Source organism: Zea mays, chromosome 3 (assembly GCF_902167145.1).
Source record: "Zea mays cultivar B73 chromosome 3, Zm-B73-REFERENCE-NAM-5.0, whole genome shotgun sequence".
Taxonomy (NCBI): Eukaryota; Viridiplantae; Streptophyta; class Magnoliopsida; order Poales; family Poaceae; genus Zea; species Zea mays.
In genome coordinates this window covers 42,764,585-42,781,713 of record NC_050098.1, presented here as the reverse complement: position 1 = coordinate 42,781,713, position 17,129 = coordinate 42,764,585, and positions in this window count along the sequence as shown.

Here is a 17,129-nt window from a genome sequence, read left to right as displayed (position 1 = left end):
TATTACCTAGATAGTATAGGTTTAGATTCGGCTCAGATTCAAATCGAGGACTATCTAGTAAATACCTAGATATTTGGGGTGGATACGACTAGGGGTGGTAATGGCAGATTGAATCATATTAGGATTGAGCTTTATTTCTATTCATTTTTAAACTAAAAATAATTAAGGGGCCAAACGAATCGTCAAGAAATATTTGGATCGTGATCCATTACCACCACTAGATACAGTAGGACTACCCGAGTTTTGGTATCCACTTCCTTTTTTCTGTGTAATATTTTTATAAAATCACAACTTTTACATATGACATAGATGAATATAAAGTTTATATGAAAATAGTAGAGCTCGAAGTGATCTACAACTTTGTAGTACTTCATATTTTTTGTTTAAATACATATTCATATTAAAATCATTAAAATAAGAAACCTAATTATATTTTTAACTATTTATATTGTTAATAAGCAAATTACATTGTTAATAAGCCATATAAAACCTGATTAAAATAAGAAACTACATGTGTAACTTTATTACTACATGGCTTATTAACAATGTAATTTGCTTATTTTTAACTATTTATTAAATACAATAGGTAAAATACAAGATGATCCGTTGTCTATCTGTATCCGCATGTTTACAACCCTAATAGCTGCGGTCGTCCTTTCATTCCCCACACTCGCATAGTGGTTTGCCATCTCCTTATGTATTTGGTGTTAATTGCATGTGTTCCATAAGTCTCCTCTTGCCGGCTAGAACGAGACTGAGTGTTGCCCTGTTGGGCAGCTCGCCGGTATCAAAATGGAAGATCGGGTGAAAAGGGTGCGCTCATATGTCAAGAGCGAGCCTGGAAGGTTCAAATGATTCCCACGAACGGGAGGAGATCAGCTGCTTATTGAATATGGCGCAACCGGTGGATCAAATTGCCCTAGGATGTAGAGAATATGTTTCAAATCTAGGATAGACGATGCGATGATAATTCGGTCGAATCTAGAATCTAAGGACAACTATTAAATAATGAATTAACTTAAATTAAACACCTCATTATATTTTTTCGCTCTTACTACTTTTCTTTATAAGAAACCTGAGCTAATCCAATGATAACAAGTGATATATACAGAAAAGTACATATTGGTAGGAAGGAACATATATAAGAGATCAGGCTGCTGGTTTAATATTGTGCTAAGTTCTAATGAAGAAAATTGTGAGCTCCGGCCCGGTTGCGCTGCCCTCAGGGTTGTGCATGTAGTACGTCTCGGAGTCCTTGGAGCCAACGAGGCGATCAAAATGCACGCGCATGTAGGTGAGCTCACCGTCGGACGGGTGGGTCATGTCGGCCGGCAACACGCCGACGCCCATGGACGTGGAGTGCAGCATCCGCATCACGCACTCGTCGCGCTCCGTCGCCTCCCGCCGCGACGCGTACCCGACGCTCTCGCCGTTCACCTCGGTCGTCCAGACCGGCTCGTCGAGCAGCCGCCGCATGCCCGCGTCGACCGCGTGATGCTGCTTCTCGCACTCGAGTGTGACGCGCACCATCCCCGCCGCGCTCACGTCCTGGATGAACTTGGCCGTTGGCACGCCGATGTCCAGCAGCACGCATGGCGGCATGCCTGGGCTCTCGTGCAACGCGATGGTGATGCGCGCCCGGCGGTGGCCGTACAACGTCCCCGTGGCGTGCGTTGCGCCATGGAAGTGGCTCCGGACACCGGCACCCTGCAGGCCCGAGAGGTGCAGCGACGGCATGCCGCGGCAGGACGGCGCCTGGATGACCGGGAACGACCGGAACGCGGCGCGCACCGACCGCATGAGGCGCCCCGGTCGCGACCGCTGCTTGCCGCTGCCGTGCTTCTGCTTTTGTGTGACTGGCGCCGGCGGAGGAGGCGGGGGCGGCGTTGATGTGTGCAGGAAGGGGATCTCCGGCAGCGGCATCGGGGTGGCCAGCGTGGACTGCGGGTCGGGGATAGCAGTGGCGCCGAGGAAGGCGATCTCGGCGGTGTCCGTGGAGGTCGTGGGTCGCCGGGCAGGGTGTGTCATGAGGCGTCGAGCGCTGCGGTGGCAGCGCGGCGGTCGAGCGCGACAGGTGAAGGGAATGCCGCGGCGCCGACGATGGCATGCGTGAGGAAAATGGGCGTGCAGTTTGGGGAGCCTTGGTTAGGAAACGACACCTGAGTTGGGCGCAAAGGAATGGCCATGCATGAAACAAGGAAAGCACGGACAGCCTGCCTGCCTTCTTGTTTGTCTACTACTACAAAGTATTCAAAATGCATTAAAAATTGATAGGAAGACTAAAATGTCCATTACCATTCTTCTACCATTAGTGTAACTGAAATAAACAAGTAGCAAAAGATGAAATTAATATGATTTAGTCCCTTTTAGTCACCTCTTAAGGGATTAAAGACTAAATCGGTTTAGTCCCTATTTTATTCCCACTGTTTGGCAATTTAGAGACTAAACGAGACTAAAATAAAGTGGCTAATCTTTAATACTTGAACCAAACAAGTCCTAAAGTTTAGTCCATAAAGTTTAGTAGGGTGACTAAAGGAACCAAGCACCCGCTAAGCAGATAGATAAATTGAAAGAACACTGCCCTCTTGAGGGGGATAAATGTGAATTTAAAGAGGAAATATATCTAGCGCATATGAAAGTTTGATGTGCATATTAAATCATCACCATTAATCTTAGATTTAATATTTCTGGTTGCTCCATAGATTTTGCATAAAAAACATCCTCTAAACAGGGTAGAAGTGCTGAAGTTAGCGAGTGGAAGATGTACTTTGCAAAATATATAGAGCAACCACAGACATTAAATCTGAGATAGATGGTGATAATTTAATATATGCATCATATACACCAAACTTCCATATACACTAGATATGTTCACATTTAAAGAAGCCTTCGAAGGCCACTTGGGAGTGGGGATGTGTTGGCACCGATCTGGGCACCAATCACTGCCATGAGTATCGGCGGCGGTGCTCTCTGCGGAGGTGCGGATGGTCCACGACTAAGGGCCGGACGGTCCGCGATCTAGCGCAGAGGCTAGGGTTTTTGCCCGATGAACCGGACGGTCCGTGATCTGGCGCAGAGGCGACGGAGCTCACCAACAACACCTGGATCTCGCTCCTGGGAGGGACCCCGTCGAGGAGGAGAGACCTTAGGGTTTGTCTTGGAATCGACAGGCCACCCAAGATGCCTCTAAACGACGTAGAGCCGGAGAGAGGTGAAGATTAGAGGGATAAGTCTATATTACTGTCTACTCCTAGGGTGAAAAGTAAAGAACGGAAGGTAAATTGATTGTTTGATCGATTTTTGGTTCTTCAATCGGTCGTACCCTTCAAATATATAAAGGGGAGGTCTAGATCTGTTCCTAGCCGTTCTAAAACAGCTCCCGCGAGATTAGAGGAATAAACATGCGAGGAAATAGGAGTCTATTCTCCCGATCTGATCTATTCATGGACCGTCCGCGGACCAAACCGTACGATCCTCAGGGCCGGACTGTCCAGCCGTGTCTAGTGCCACAAATGGTGCTCAACACATGCCCCCTGCCTTTTGGAGAAGTTGAGCGAACCAAAAGCACTGAAGCAGGCTGTAATCAACTCAATATGATCACAACGATTTTCTTAAGCATCTTGCCACATACTAGGATGATATTGGTTTAGGAAACGTCTGTTTAGTGCCTTGGGCAAGTATTCGCCTTGCAATGTTTGCAACATGTAGTCATTACCATATATTACCTATGTGATCTTGTAAGGGACTTCCCAGCTGGTGACCATTTCCCGAACTTTCAGTCTCTGCTCCGTAGTGGCAAGATGGTCTTCCATACTAGGTCCCTACCTGGAATGACTTAGCCTTGACCTTCTTGTTGTAAGCTTTGGCGACCATGATCTTGTCTTTCTCTATTTCTCCCAGAGCTATCAATCTCTTGTCGGTCACTTCATCAATATTGTCCATCATTGAATTATGATAATCACCGACAATTAGATCATTCTGCCTGGTGAACCTGATAGTGTTTAGGCTTACCTCCATAGGGAAAACTGCTTCCTCCCGATAAACAAGCTCAAATGGAGAAATTTTAGTAGCACAATGCTTAGATATTATGAGCCCATAAAGCTTCAGACAAGACCTTATGCCAATGCTTAGGATGATCATATATCTTCTTTTTTACCAGGCTAATCAATGTCCTATTACTAGACTTAGCTTGCCCATTGGCCTCAGCATAATATGGAGATGAATTGAACAATTTGATCTTATACGATTCAGCAAACTCACGTACCTCCTTTGACATAAAAGAAGTCTTCTAGTCTGTGGTCAAAGTCTGAGGAATGCCGAATCTATGAATAATGCTCAGTTATAAACTCAATTACCTCTCTGTGCGTCATGTTCTTCAGAGCAACAACTTCAGTCCATTTGGTAAAGTAGTATGTGGCGACTAACACGAATCGATGCCCTTTTCATAATGAAGGATGTATTTCTCCTATAAAATCCAATCCCCATCCCCAGAAAGGCCAAGGTTTGATGAGAGGATGTAATTCGGCTACTGGGACCAATTTTTTGTAAGTCGCCAAATTTCTGACACACTTGGCATCCTTTGTTGCACGCAAAACAATCAGCTATCATGTTAGGCCAATAGATGCCAGATCTTGCAATAACCACTTCATCTTTGGAGCCGATTGATGAGTACCACAAATCGCCTCATGTACTTTGGCCATGGATAATATAGCATCATTTGGGCCCAAGCATTTAAGCAAGACATCGTTGACAGTTCAGTGGTAGAGTTTGTCATTCAATAAAACATATTTGAAAGTTGTACGCTGAACATTCCTGTCTATCCTAACATTAGGATTGTGTAGGTAATTAATTATAGGCACCCTCCAATCAATTGCATCGGCGACGTTGTCAGCCAAATTAATTAGGAGAATATTACTGGCACCGTTGGACGGTCTGGACCATATACCCGGACGTTCCGGACTTACTGCAGACGGTCTGGCTTGGCCACCTGGACGGTCCACGAATTGGGGATCTAGCGCGACACCGGTTATCAGATTTTCCGTATTGTGAAACTTCCCTTGCTTTATCTGTTAACCTGAGGCGTCTTGTGCCAAATTGTTAGCTCTACCATTCTCAGCTCTGGATATATGTCAAATGTTGAATTTGTCAAAAAATTGGATTATGTGCCAACATTTTTCAAGATAACTATTAGAGTACCATCTAAACATTGATACTCTTACAAAATATGTTGGATAACTAGCTGAGAATCACCAAATGCCCTCACATGTTTTACTCCCATATAATTTAGTAGTTCCAAAATGATAAGAGGGCCTCATATTCGGCTTGATTGTTAGTGAAACAACTTTTCAATCGGCTAGAGAATTCAAAAGAGACATTACTTGGTAAAACAAGTATGATGCCAATTCCTTGTCCTTCATTACAAATTGATCCATCAAAATACAAAGTCCAGGGAGTAATAGTGAGATATGACATATCTAGTTTATTAGTATCATCAATCTAATGTTCTGCAATAAAATCTGCTACAACCTGACCTTTCATAGATTTTAGCGATTCATAGGCCAAGTCATATTCTATAAGTGCATAATCCCATTTACCAATTCTACCACTCATGATTGTGTTTTGCAACATGTATTTAATCACACCGGTTTGACTAAAAATGGTGCAATGACTAGACAATAAATAACGCCTACATTTGGTACATGCATAAAACAGGCATAAGCATAATTTCTCAATGAAGGTGTATCTTGTTTCAGCATCCACCAACCTTCATCTTAAGTAGGTCACCACATGTTCCTTTCCTTCGGTCTCCCGTGTCAGAACAGTTCCAATAACTTTATCTTCGGATGCAATGTATAACATGAATGGTACCCCTGCTTGTGGTGCTTTCAATACTGGAGTCAAATACAAATATTTTCTAATAAGATTAAATGCTTCCTGTTGTTCTGCCCCAAGTGAAATCAACATCATTTTTAAGCCGAAGGATAGGAGTGAAAACATCAATTTTCATGGCTAAGTTAGAAATGAACCTTCACAAATAATTTACTTTGCCAAGGAACTTCTGCATCTCAAACTTACAGGTCGGGGCTCCCACATTCCGAATGGACTTAATTCGGTCGGGATCTCTCTCTATACCATGTTCATGAATGATAAATACTAGGAACTTACCAGTCAACACTTCAAAAGCACATTTACGTGGGTTCATTTTTAGACCGTACCGACACATTTTACCAAAGACTTTGTGCAAATCAACTATATGAGAACTAAACTCAGCCGATTTTACTACAATATCATTAATGTAAACTTCCACATTGTTTCCCAAGAACTCATGAAAGATCAAATTCATAGCCCTCTGATAAGTGGCATCGACATTTTTTAGACCGAACGTCATGACAACCCACTCCAATAAACCAATGAAGACTGGCCATATAAAGGTCGTGTTAGACACATCTTCTTCGGCCATGAAGATGTTAATAATTCTATTTCATGATGCATTATTAATCAACATGTCGGCTATAGGCATATGATATTCATCTTTAGAAGTCGCTCTATTTAAATTGCGGAAATCGATGCACACTCTAAGCTTACATGATTCCTTCTTCTCTATCGGCACAATATTAGATACCCACTCTGAGTATCTGCAAGGTCTAATAAATTTAGCTTCTAAGAACTAGTGAATTTCGACCTTAATTCGTGGGAGTAAGTCTGGATGATATTGGTCTCTGCTTGAAAGGCCTGAAACCGGATTTAATAGGCAGCCGATGCTCTAGTATCTCTTGGCTTAATTCGAGCATCTCAGTGTAATTTCAAGCAAAGCAATAAGAATATTCTTTTAATAGACCGATCATTTCATCTCTAGGATTGGCTTCCTAGGTCTTGTTCACAAAAGTCGGCCTTGGAGTTTTACCATCTTCTATGTCAATCTCCTCCAAAGGATCGACCGATGTAAACCCTTGTCCTAACTTGTCGAGATCTCTAAATTCCTCTATTGTGCTTCCTTTAGAGGAATTAGACATTATCTGTGTTGCTGCAGACTGTTCGCCCTCAAAGGTGGAACCGTCCGCGTCACTGGACTCGTACCGCGACACTCTTTGGCAGCAGCCGGACTATCCAACTTTGGGGACCAGACTATCTTGAGGAGGGCTGGACCATACGGCCTCAGGGACCGAACTGTCCATGATAGTGGTTGAGCCCTGTGAATCTTTTTGTTTTACCTCGGACCTTCCGGCCTTGGGGGCTGGACTGTCCGTGACCTAGGGTATGTTACTTTTGGGTGTACTCATTATTTAAACTTTATTTGGGATTTTGCTGATTTTCCATCGGCTCTAACATTACAGGAATGAAGCCTTTCCTATCTATGCTTATGAATTGATAATCAGAAAAATCAACTCCCGTGAGACATGTAGCAGTCTCATAGGTCCAAAGCATAGGGGCATCGACCACGACGATGCATCAGCATGTACTTGTTCTATGTCATCGCCTACCCATTGTAAACATTTGATGTAAAGTAGAAGGTACACATTGATTTGCAAGGATCCAATCTCTACCTAAGATTAGATTATAATTTCCTTCTACATCTGTGATGAAGAATGCAGCAGCAAGGGTTTTGGTCCCGATGGTTAACTCAACGGACGTGACTCCCTTGGGTTTAATTGAAGTGTGGGTCCCAACACCGCTAAGTGTCATGTTAGTCTTGACTAGTTCATCATCCCGCTTCCCTAATTTTCTGTACAATGAGTAATGCATTAAATTCACAGTCACCCCTCCATATACCAACTTTTTAGCAATCAATATTCCATCGATATGACCGTGCACAAAGAGCGGTTTTAAATGGTTGATCAATTCTTTTGGTTTAATGAAGCCGACCTCTTTAGGACCAAAATCAAATTGAGCAACGACAGGTTCATCGTCACCGATAATAGTATAATCAGTTGAGAACATAATAACATTTACATCCATACCTATGTGTTCTGTCGTGGCTTCGTAGTCGACCAAGTCCTCTCCTAGTAGGTCGTCCTCCTTAGTATTATCTTCATCCATAGGTGTTGGCGCGCTGTCGGAGGCATTCTGTCGTGGCGCGGATGGTTTGCGATAGATGCGGATGATCCAGCTTTAGAAGCCGGACCGTCCGTCGAACCTGCAGAGAGCTGTGCAACTGTTATCTTGTTCTCTGTTTTTGTGGCTGTTTGATTTGCTTTGACGGCTTTGGCTTCCACCTCTTTTTAGGTGGTGGGTATTGCGGATGTGTATCATTAAATATTTTTTATGCTTCTTTTTCCTTGCTCTCCTTTGCTCTCAGGCGCTGCAATTTACGCCTTTGAGACTGTGTCAGTTCCGATGGGCACCATCGGGGCATGGAGTATTTTGGATCGGCTATTTTGCTGGCTACTCTTTGCCTTCTTACATGCGTGTATTGGTCGATTTACCAAAAATCATCAGTCCTTCATTATTTCCCTGTATGACAACATCTGTTGTGCCTATTTTGATGATGTCCCTTTTGTCGTTCTCTTGGTGGTTGTAGATATTTCCTCTCTATGCCCCCTGTCGGATTGGTCAGCCTTTGGAGCTAAGTAGTCCAACAATCTTGCTGGACCTGTGCCTGGTGACCGAATTGAGGTGCACTCAATCAGTCTTGTACTGGAGGGTGCCAACCTGTCAAACAATGACGTTTGGGGTGCCCCCAAGTGGGGTATTGAAAGTCACCTAGAGGGGGGTGAATAGGCGAAACCTGAAAATCATAAACTTTGAACACACACTTCACCCGAGGTTAGGGTTAGAAATAAATAAGCATGAATTCGGAGTGCAGAAGATAGTTCTTATTGCAATGAGTTGCTCAATCAATACGGATAATTTTGGGAGCAAACCCAAATCAATATGAGCAAGAGAACTTTTAGAGAGAGGGGAGGGGAGAAACAAATCGAATGGTGAAGATTAATACAAGTGGACACAACGATTTGTTTCCTAAGGTTTGGTTCCAAAGAACCTACTCCCCGTTGAGGAGGCCACAAAGGCCGGGTTTATTTCAACCCTTTCCCTCTCTCAATCGGTCACTTAGACCGGTCGAGTGATTTTTCTCAATCTCACGGGTCACTAAGACCCCGCAAGGATCACCACACAATTAGGTGTCTCTTGCAAACTTTACAAAACACTTAGAGTTTAGAGAGATATGAAGAAAGCATGATTAAGAAAACCAAGCAACAAGATCAACAATTGAAACACGAATCACACTCTCTCAAGTCATTAATCACTAATGATCACTTGTCTCAATTGTGGAACTTGGAGAGATTGGAAGCTTTGAATGTGTCTTGGAATGGATTGCTAGTTCTTGTATTGAATGTGTATGAGTGGAGTGCTTGGATTAAGTGAATGGAGGTGGTTGGGGATGTATTTATAGCCTCCAACCACTTCCTAGCAGGTGCTCCTTTTCTACCAACTGCGGACGGTCCGTGCCCCCTGTCCGGACGGTCCGCCCCTACACATCAATGGCTGAAATCGCAATGGTCAATAGTAACAACTATATCAATGGCTATAGTGCATTTAATGTGTCGTCAAATGTCAGAAAAAGTAGTCGCGGACAGTCCGGCCATGCACCCCGAACGGTCCGCGAGGATGCTAAAAATGCATTTTACCGAACCCGTCACCTTCGGGGGTTTTTGGTTTTTCAACGACCGGACGGTCCGCGCTTGGTCTCAGACGGTGCTCGCTTCTCCTTCAGACGGTCCATAGTGTTAACTTGTGTTTTTGCAGTGTTCCTATCCGAGACTGACCCTGGTGTTGCGGACGATCACCACAAGGGCCTGGACGGTCCGCGCATAGGTGTTTTTCCAAAAAGCTTCTTCTGTCCTGAATAATCTATGGTACTCTGGACAGTCGACTTAGAATAGTTGTAGATGAACTTATGCATCTGAGAAATGATCAACCAGGCAAACTAGTTAGTCGATAAGGTTTGTGATGGTCGTCAAACACCAAAATCGTTTATAGGAAATGTTGAGGCCATTTCCCTTTCCGGTATTATGGCATTACATATGGATATTGTGGCATGCCCCACATTTGATTTGGGACATAAGGTGGTGATATGTATGCATATTGATATGGCACAGGTGGGTATGGGGGTGGAGGTGTCCTTGTAGGTACATTAGGTCTTAATCGACATTATGACAAGCTGACTAAAAGTCGCCTAGAGGGGGTGAATAGGTGAAACCTAAAAATTATAAATTTTGAACACACACTATGCCCGGGGTTAGTGTTAGAAATAATTCAGAGTGTGGAAGATAGTTCTCCTTGCTATGAGTTGCTCAATCAATGCGGATAACTTTGGGAGCCAACTTAAATTAATATGAGCAAGGGAACTTTAGAGAGAGGAGGGGAGGGGAAACAAATCGAGTGGAGATCAACACAAATGAACACGACAATTTGTTTACCGTGGTTCGGTTTCAAAGAACCTAGCCCCCATTGAGGAGGCCACAAACGCCGGGTCTATTCCAACCCTTTCCCTCTCCCAATCGGTCACACAGACCAGTCGAGTGCTTCTCCTTAATCACTTGGGTCACTAAGACCCCGCAAGGATCACCACACACTTAGGTGTCTCTTGCTAGCTTTACAAAGCACTTAAGAAGTTTAGATTGAGAAGAAGAGAGCAATCCAAGCAACAAGAGCAACAAAAGAAACACAAAACACCCTCTCTCAAGTCACTAAGCAATTGAGTTGATTTTGAGGCTTGGTGAGGATTTGATCTTTTGAATGTGTCTTGGATTGAATGCTTTTGCTCTTGTATTGAATGTGGAGTTCAGAAAACTTGGATGGTTTGTGGTTGGGCGGTATTTATAGCCCCAACCACTATACTAGTCATTGCTGTCGATGGCACACCGGACAGTTCGGTGGTGCACCGGACATGACACTGTTCACTATCCGGTCACTATAAGAATAGTGACAATCCCCGTCGGCTAATATAATCCCCGTCGGTTTTGTTCCAAGCCGACGACAATTAAATACTCCACGTTGGCCGTCCAATAGTCGATGGCAATTAAATAATCCCCATCAGCCTGTGGACCAAGCCGACGGGAGTTATTAACGTTGGGACGCGCCTGAGCGTTCAAACTTCTTATCCCCGTCAGCCCTAGGACCAAGCCGACGGGAGTTATTAATCCCCGTCGGCCTTTTGACCAAGCCGACGGGAGTTATGTTATTCCCGTCAGCCCCGTAAACTGGCCGACGGGGATTAATGTTATATGGCCGAGCCTCGCACGCGCGGGCTCATTTGCTATCCAGTGCCGCCGCCCAAGCGCCTGCACGCCGACGCCGCTAGCCGTCACCGCCCCCAGCCGCCGTGCCCAACCTGCGCCGCCCCTAGCCTGCCGCCCACATCGCCGCGCCGTCGGCCGCCCCCAGCCGCTGGCCCCAGCCAGGCCACCGCCCCCAGGCCGTCGCCTCAGCCCACCGCCCACACCCGCCACGCCGCCGCCCACACCCGCCATGCCGCCACCCACAAACGTCACGCCGCCGCCCGAACCAAACGTTGTCGTCCCGAGGTCGCTGCCATCCCCAGCCAGGCCGCCGTCCCCACCACTCCGCCGTCCGTCGGTGCCCCGACGCGCCGGTCAACCACCGCCACCGAGGGGCTCGCCATCCGATCCGCATTCGAATCGTCGAGGTATATCTATACCTAAATGTAAATAAATATATTTAGACGTTTTATTTTCATCGGTTTTTATGGCCGACTGGAGTTAATTGTAATGCGGTTATAATTTATTTAATATTGTTATTTGTTAGTATGATTTGACCTATTATGATTTGATGTATGATATTTGTTATTTCTAACTTGATTTTGTAAATATGATATGATGTTATTTAATGAATCTGATGTTATGCAAGTATTAATCAATTTGATAGATTTGATGTTATAGGTAATGAATTTGATGTTCTGCAATTATAATTTAATTTGATGGATTGTATGTTGCAAATATTGTTAATTGATGAATATCATGTTAATGTGATTAAGGTGATGTTATGTATATATATAGTTTTACTACTTACCTATAGATGTATGTGTGACGTGCAGAAATATGAATGTCTCACACACACTCCTTACTCGTACACACAACCGCAATAATAGGTGATAGACGTGATTGGATGTATGAAGGTTTCAATAAGGGTGGGTGTCACACAAGTGAATAGTTTGCCAAGACGCAGATGTTTCTGGACCATGCAGCTGCTTTGTCACAAATAGATAATATTAGGTGTCCATGCAATAAATGTAGAAATATGACGAGCCACACCAAGAGGCAGGTCACACTACACATGTGCTCGCATGGTTTTGTGCCAGGCTATAAGGCCTGGTATCTCCACGGGAAGTCACGCCTTGAACAAGCAACATAAGTAGAAGTTGATGACGGTGAAGATGTGGATAGGATGGACCATATGCTTGAGGATCTGCAGCCTGAATTGGCCCCAGATCATCATGATTCACCAACACCAGAGGTTCAGAAGTTCTTCGACCTCCTCAAAGCGTTAGAAGAGCCTCTTCATGGGCACACCGATGTGTCCGTTCTCTTTTTCGTGACACGACTAATGTCAATCAAGTCAAAGTTTGCATTCTCTATTAATTGTTACAAAGAGCTCATGGATTTGATTAGCGAGGTTCTTCCTACTGGTCACAAGATGCCCAAAGACATGTACCAGTCCAAGAAATTGCTTGAAGGTCTTGGTATGGAGTATGAGAAGATTAATGTTTGCCAAGACAACTGCATGATTTTTTGGAAGGAACATGGTAGAGAGCAGAAATGCTTAAAATGTGGGAAGTCGAGGTACGTGGAGCTTGTAAATGAAGAAGGGGAGAAGGTGGTGACAAAGGTTGCACATAAACAACTTCGGTACATGCCTCTCACTCTTAGAGTGAAACGTTTGTTTCTCTCAAGGAAGACCCCTATGCACATGAGGTGGCAAAAAGATTGTACGGACAGACAAGATGGGTTAATGGTGCACCCGTCAGATGGTGATGCATGGAAGGCTCTTGAAAACTTTGATCTAGATTTTGCCAGCGATGCAAGAAACGTTCGTATCGGCTTGGCAACTGATGGTTTCATGCCTTTCAATATGACCGCTGCGTCGTATTCATGTTGGCCTATCATTGCCATATCATACAACCTTCCACCTGCTCTTTGCATGAAATATGAGTTTATGTTCCTATGTCTTGTTATACCTGGGCCTAAGCATCTTGGCGTACGCCTCAATGTGATGCTTCAACCACTGATTGAAGAGTTAAAAAGCTATGGCAAGGAGTGGAAGCCTATGACTGCTTCAAGAAGCAGAAATTCAATCTACGTGTTGCGTATTGTGACAGAACCTCCCAAGTAATTAGGCCCACCTACAGTTGTCCTTGTCTAACAGACATCAGACACCCTGTAGATGTTCCTAAGTCACTTGACAAGTTCGGTATCTTTCCTTACCTCACCAGGAACGATTTACCCATCTTGCAGACATTACAGAACATCAGAGATAAAGAAATGCGGAAGCGATTACATAACTTACATTTATTTAAAAAGCAAGCTCAAGTTGTTTTATTACAGACCAGAACTAAAAAGCGAGTGCTGAGTAGTAATATTATAGAAACCAAGGGAGGCACAAACTCCTCCCGATAGTTTTAAGCAAAAGTTTTCTATGTGGAGGACCAAGTCCTCCCGCACTTCAGTCTTGTTTTTCCTCCTTAGGAACCACCTTGGCACAGAAGCAACAGAAATCTGCTACTTCCTCACCTAAAAACAACGAAGGGATAAACCCTGAGTATGGAATTACTCAGCAAGTCTTACCCGACTAAAGAAAAGACTCTCAAGGATATGCTGGTTATATGGGAGTCAAGGTAAGGCTTTTCAATAATCAAAGACTCTGTTTTGCAGAAATGCTTACTAAAGTGGATCCTTAAAAATCCAATTTTATTTGTCAAGTTAAGTACAATTACCTGCAACTAGAGTTCTTTCTACCCTAGTTCAATCACTGGTCCTGCACTAGCCAAATTCTTAACAAAAACCCATCATCTTTAGTGGAATGCTACGTGTAAGTCAGTGGCCAAGTCTCCATAACCGCGGAGGTACGGCGATCCGAATCGATTATACTCAGCTGAGGATCTCCAATCACACGACATATGTAGCACTTAACCCTTGCATATGTTAACCCGCCACCGGGGTTCTTAAGACCAGATCAGGTTCACGCAAACTGAGAGCACAGATACACCACCGTCCGGCCTCTTGCCACGGAGGGTACACGCTACTCTCGCCACCGCTCCATGCCCATTTCGTGTTATCTTATTCTGGCCTTAGTCTGCCCGAGGCAAGGCTTACCCATGACGAGGCATGTGACCGGTTAAAGGGTCCTCGGTCAGCAGGCCTACATCGACAAGGTCCTTAATCGACTCAGACGGAGACACTACACCGAGACTCCTTTCTCGTGCAAGTCACCCGCCCGGTCTCAGCTTAATCATTTCAACCCAAAAACTTGGTACCTGGCAGAGGTACATCTTTTCCGATGTTGAATCCATCATGGCCATGATGGATCCACCATCAAGTTTTATTTTCGAAAACATCCCTCCCACTTTGCCAAACATCTTTTGTAAAACAAATCCTTTTGTTTTTCTAAAGCAATACTAAGCATAGTAAAACCTTTTTGTAAAAACAGGGTTTCAAGGAGGGTAATCAAGATCAAGGAAGGTAATGCAGGAATTGTTTAATCAATCAACTCCTATCACCTAATGCAGCAAGCAAGTGAGAAAGATTTAAAAAAAAACATCAAGGGAGGTGGCAAATGCACCGGGGCTTGCCTTCGTTCACAGGTGAGTCTGGCTCGGATCCACAAATATCGAAGTAGAAGCAGTTGCCTGCCTGAGAATCCGAGGGTGGTGGTGTCCTTTCTTCGGTGACTTCTACTTCTTCTTCACGTTCTAACATAACCATATATATACATATATAAGAATGAATGCCATGTAATGCGCATGAGAGTGCGAAGATAATAAAGTTTTATTATCTAAGTCTTGAATACAACTTTCCTTCACGGAACTCCGAGAACTTAGGGTTTCCGGAGTCGGTAAAGGAGTTCAAAGGGCAGGGGGGTGGTTTTAGGTTCTAGTTATCAAACATGGTCCAAATCAACTCAAACCCTACCCAAGGCTTCTAAATATTGCTTTAAGTTCTCATAAAAAGTTTGGGCATTTTTGGACTTATCAATTATTTTCTAAAAATCCATAACTAATACTTTTAACTACTTTAAATGCCCTAAAATTTCTTATTCCCACTAAAAATCACAAAACTATTTTTATTAAATTCTAGGGAAAATAACAAGCCTAGGAAAATTGGTTTCACAATTTTAGGATTTTTCTGTAATTTTCTACAATTGTTTTAGCTCTGGAGTAAAAAGAAAAAGAAAAACTTATGAATAGTACTGGGCTGATTTCAGCCCAGTGGCCCAGCTCAGAGGGAGAATGGCGCCCGCGCGCGCCCGCGCCCTGGCGACGTTGCACAGAGACCCCCGCGTTCTTGGCTAACTGGAGATAAGTCCTGTTACTGTTTCACCGTGTCACTGACAGTTTGCAGTATAGTCCTCGGTTTTCTATTTCTTTACCCGACACGTCCTCGACGACGGCAGCGCACGGAGGAGCTCCGGCGAGCACTTACGCTGGCCGATTGGGGCTATGACTGGCGCTCTCCATCGACTAACACCTAATTCATACCTTAATCGATGTTTCCCCTAACTTAATTTCACCAATCGCGCACTAAAACTCTCTGGCCACGGTGGCCGTGACCATCGCGGCAAGTTAGTCGTGTTCCTGGCGACTAGTGGGCTCCTAATTCAATTGGATGGGTTGGCGAGTATCACAGCCGCATCAGAATGCTTAAACAAGGGAGCAGAGGACGGGGACTGACCGGAGTACAGCTGGCGACGGTGAAGCTCGTTTCACGGTGGCGGAGAATGGATTTGGGGGGAATTAGAAATTCGCGCGTGCTGGTGGATGATCGAGGGTGGGAGCGGGTGCTACAGCTTCACGACGACATGACGCAGCTACGGGCGAGGTCAATTTATAGTGCCAGCGGGCGGTGGCCGCGGATTTTGAGCAAGACGCGCGGCGGTCAGAGGGAAAGAAGAACACTGGCGCAAGTAAATCCGTGGCTAACGGCGTGGCAATCTCCCCGGCGACGATGGGACAGTCTTAAGGTGTCACGGCGGTGCGGTGGAAAGGCTAAGCCACGCGGCGCATGGCCGGGAGGCGGTGGTCACCGGCGAGTTAATCCGCTCAGCCGCAAAGAGGGAGAGAGAGCCACGGGGAGTCACCGGAGTGATCTCCAGCTCACCGTCGGCGAGGATCTTTTACCGTGTGTCCTTATCTGCCCATCCCGAGCACAAGTCGGGCCGGCAACGACACGAATCACGGTGGAATTGGTCGTCGGCGGTGGGTTTGCTGGCGATCTTATCTGTTTCAGCTGTACACTGTACCATGGTGAACACCCCATCAGAGCACCTGACAGCCAGAGTTGAGGGTCGATTTTCTCCAAATTTTACTTGACAACTCACCCAAGTCTCTGCATCAAAGTTGTAGTGCTACTTACCAGCTACAAATCGATTATAGGGATTACACTTATTTGAGCACTGGATCAAGGTCAAACTGGCTCTCAAACTTGGGTCAAAGTCACTGTCCATTTGAAGTTCAGTCTATACCAGCCTGACAGTCCAACTTTGGGCATGATTATCTTCCAATTTTTCACAAGAACATGACTTGCACTCTCAAGCAAACTTGTTCTCCTATAATTGGGCTACAATCTTAATGTGGTGACCTAGGGCAAAAACCCTATAGTTTGAAAGTTACAAGACTTCAAAGTTGGGCCAAAACTCTGAAATTTGAGACTTAGAATAGAACCTAATTGAGGTCCATTTTGCATTTAAGTCCAAAACTCAATGTTTGGCTTTCAAGCCCACACATTTGTGAACCAAAGGACTTAAGAAACTTATTTGACTTGGTTTTTGCACTTTAGTCCAAAAGTGGACTAATTTTGCACATAGGTCCCTAGGGTTTGGTTTTAGGGTTTTCCAGGGTTCCAATTAGGGTTTTTAGTATCCCAGGGGTATAAATGTGATTCAACTTTATTTTTGGG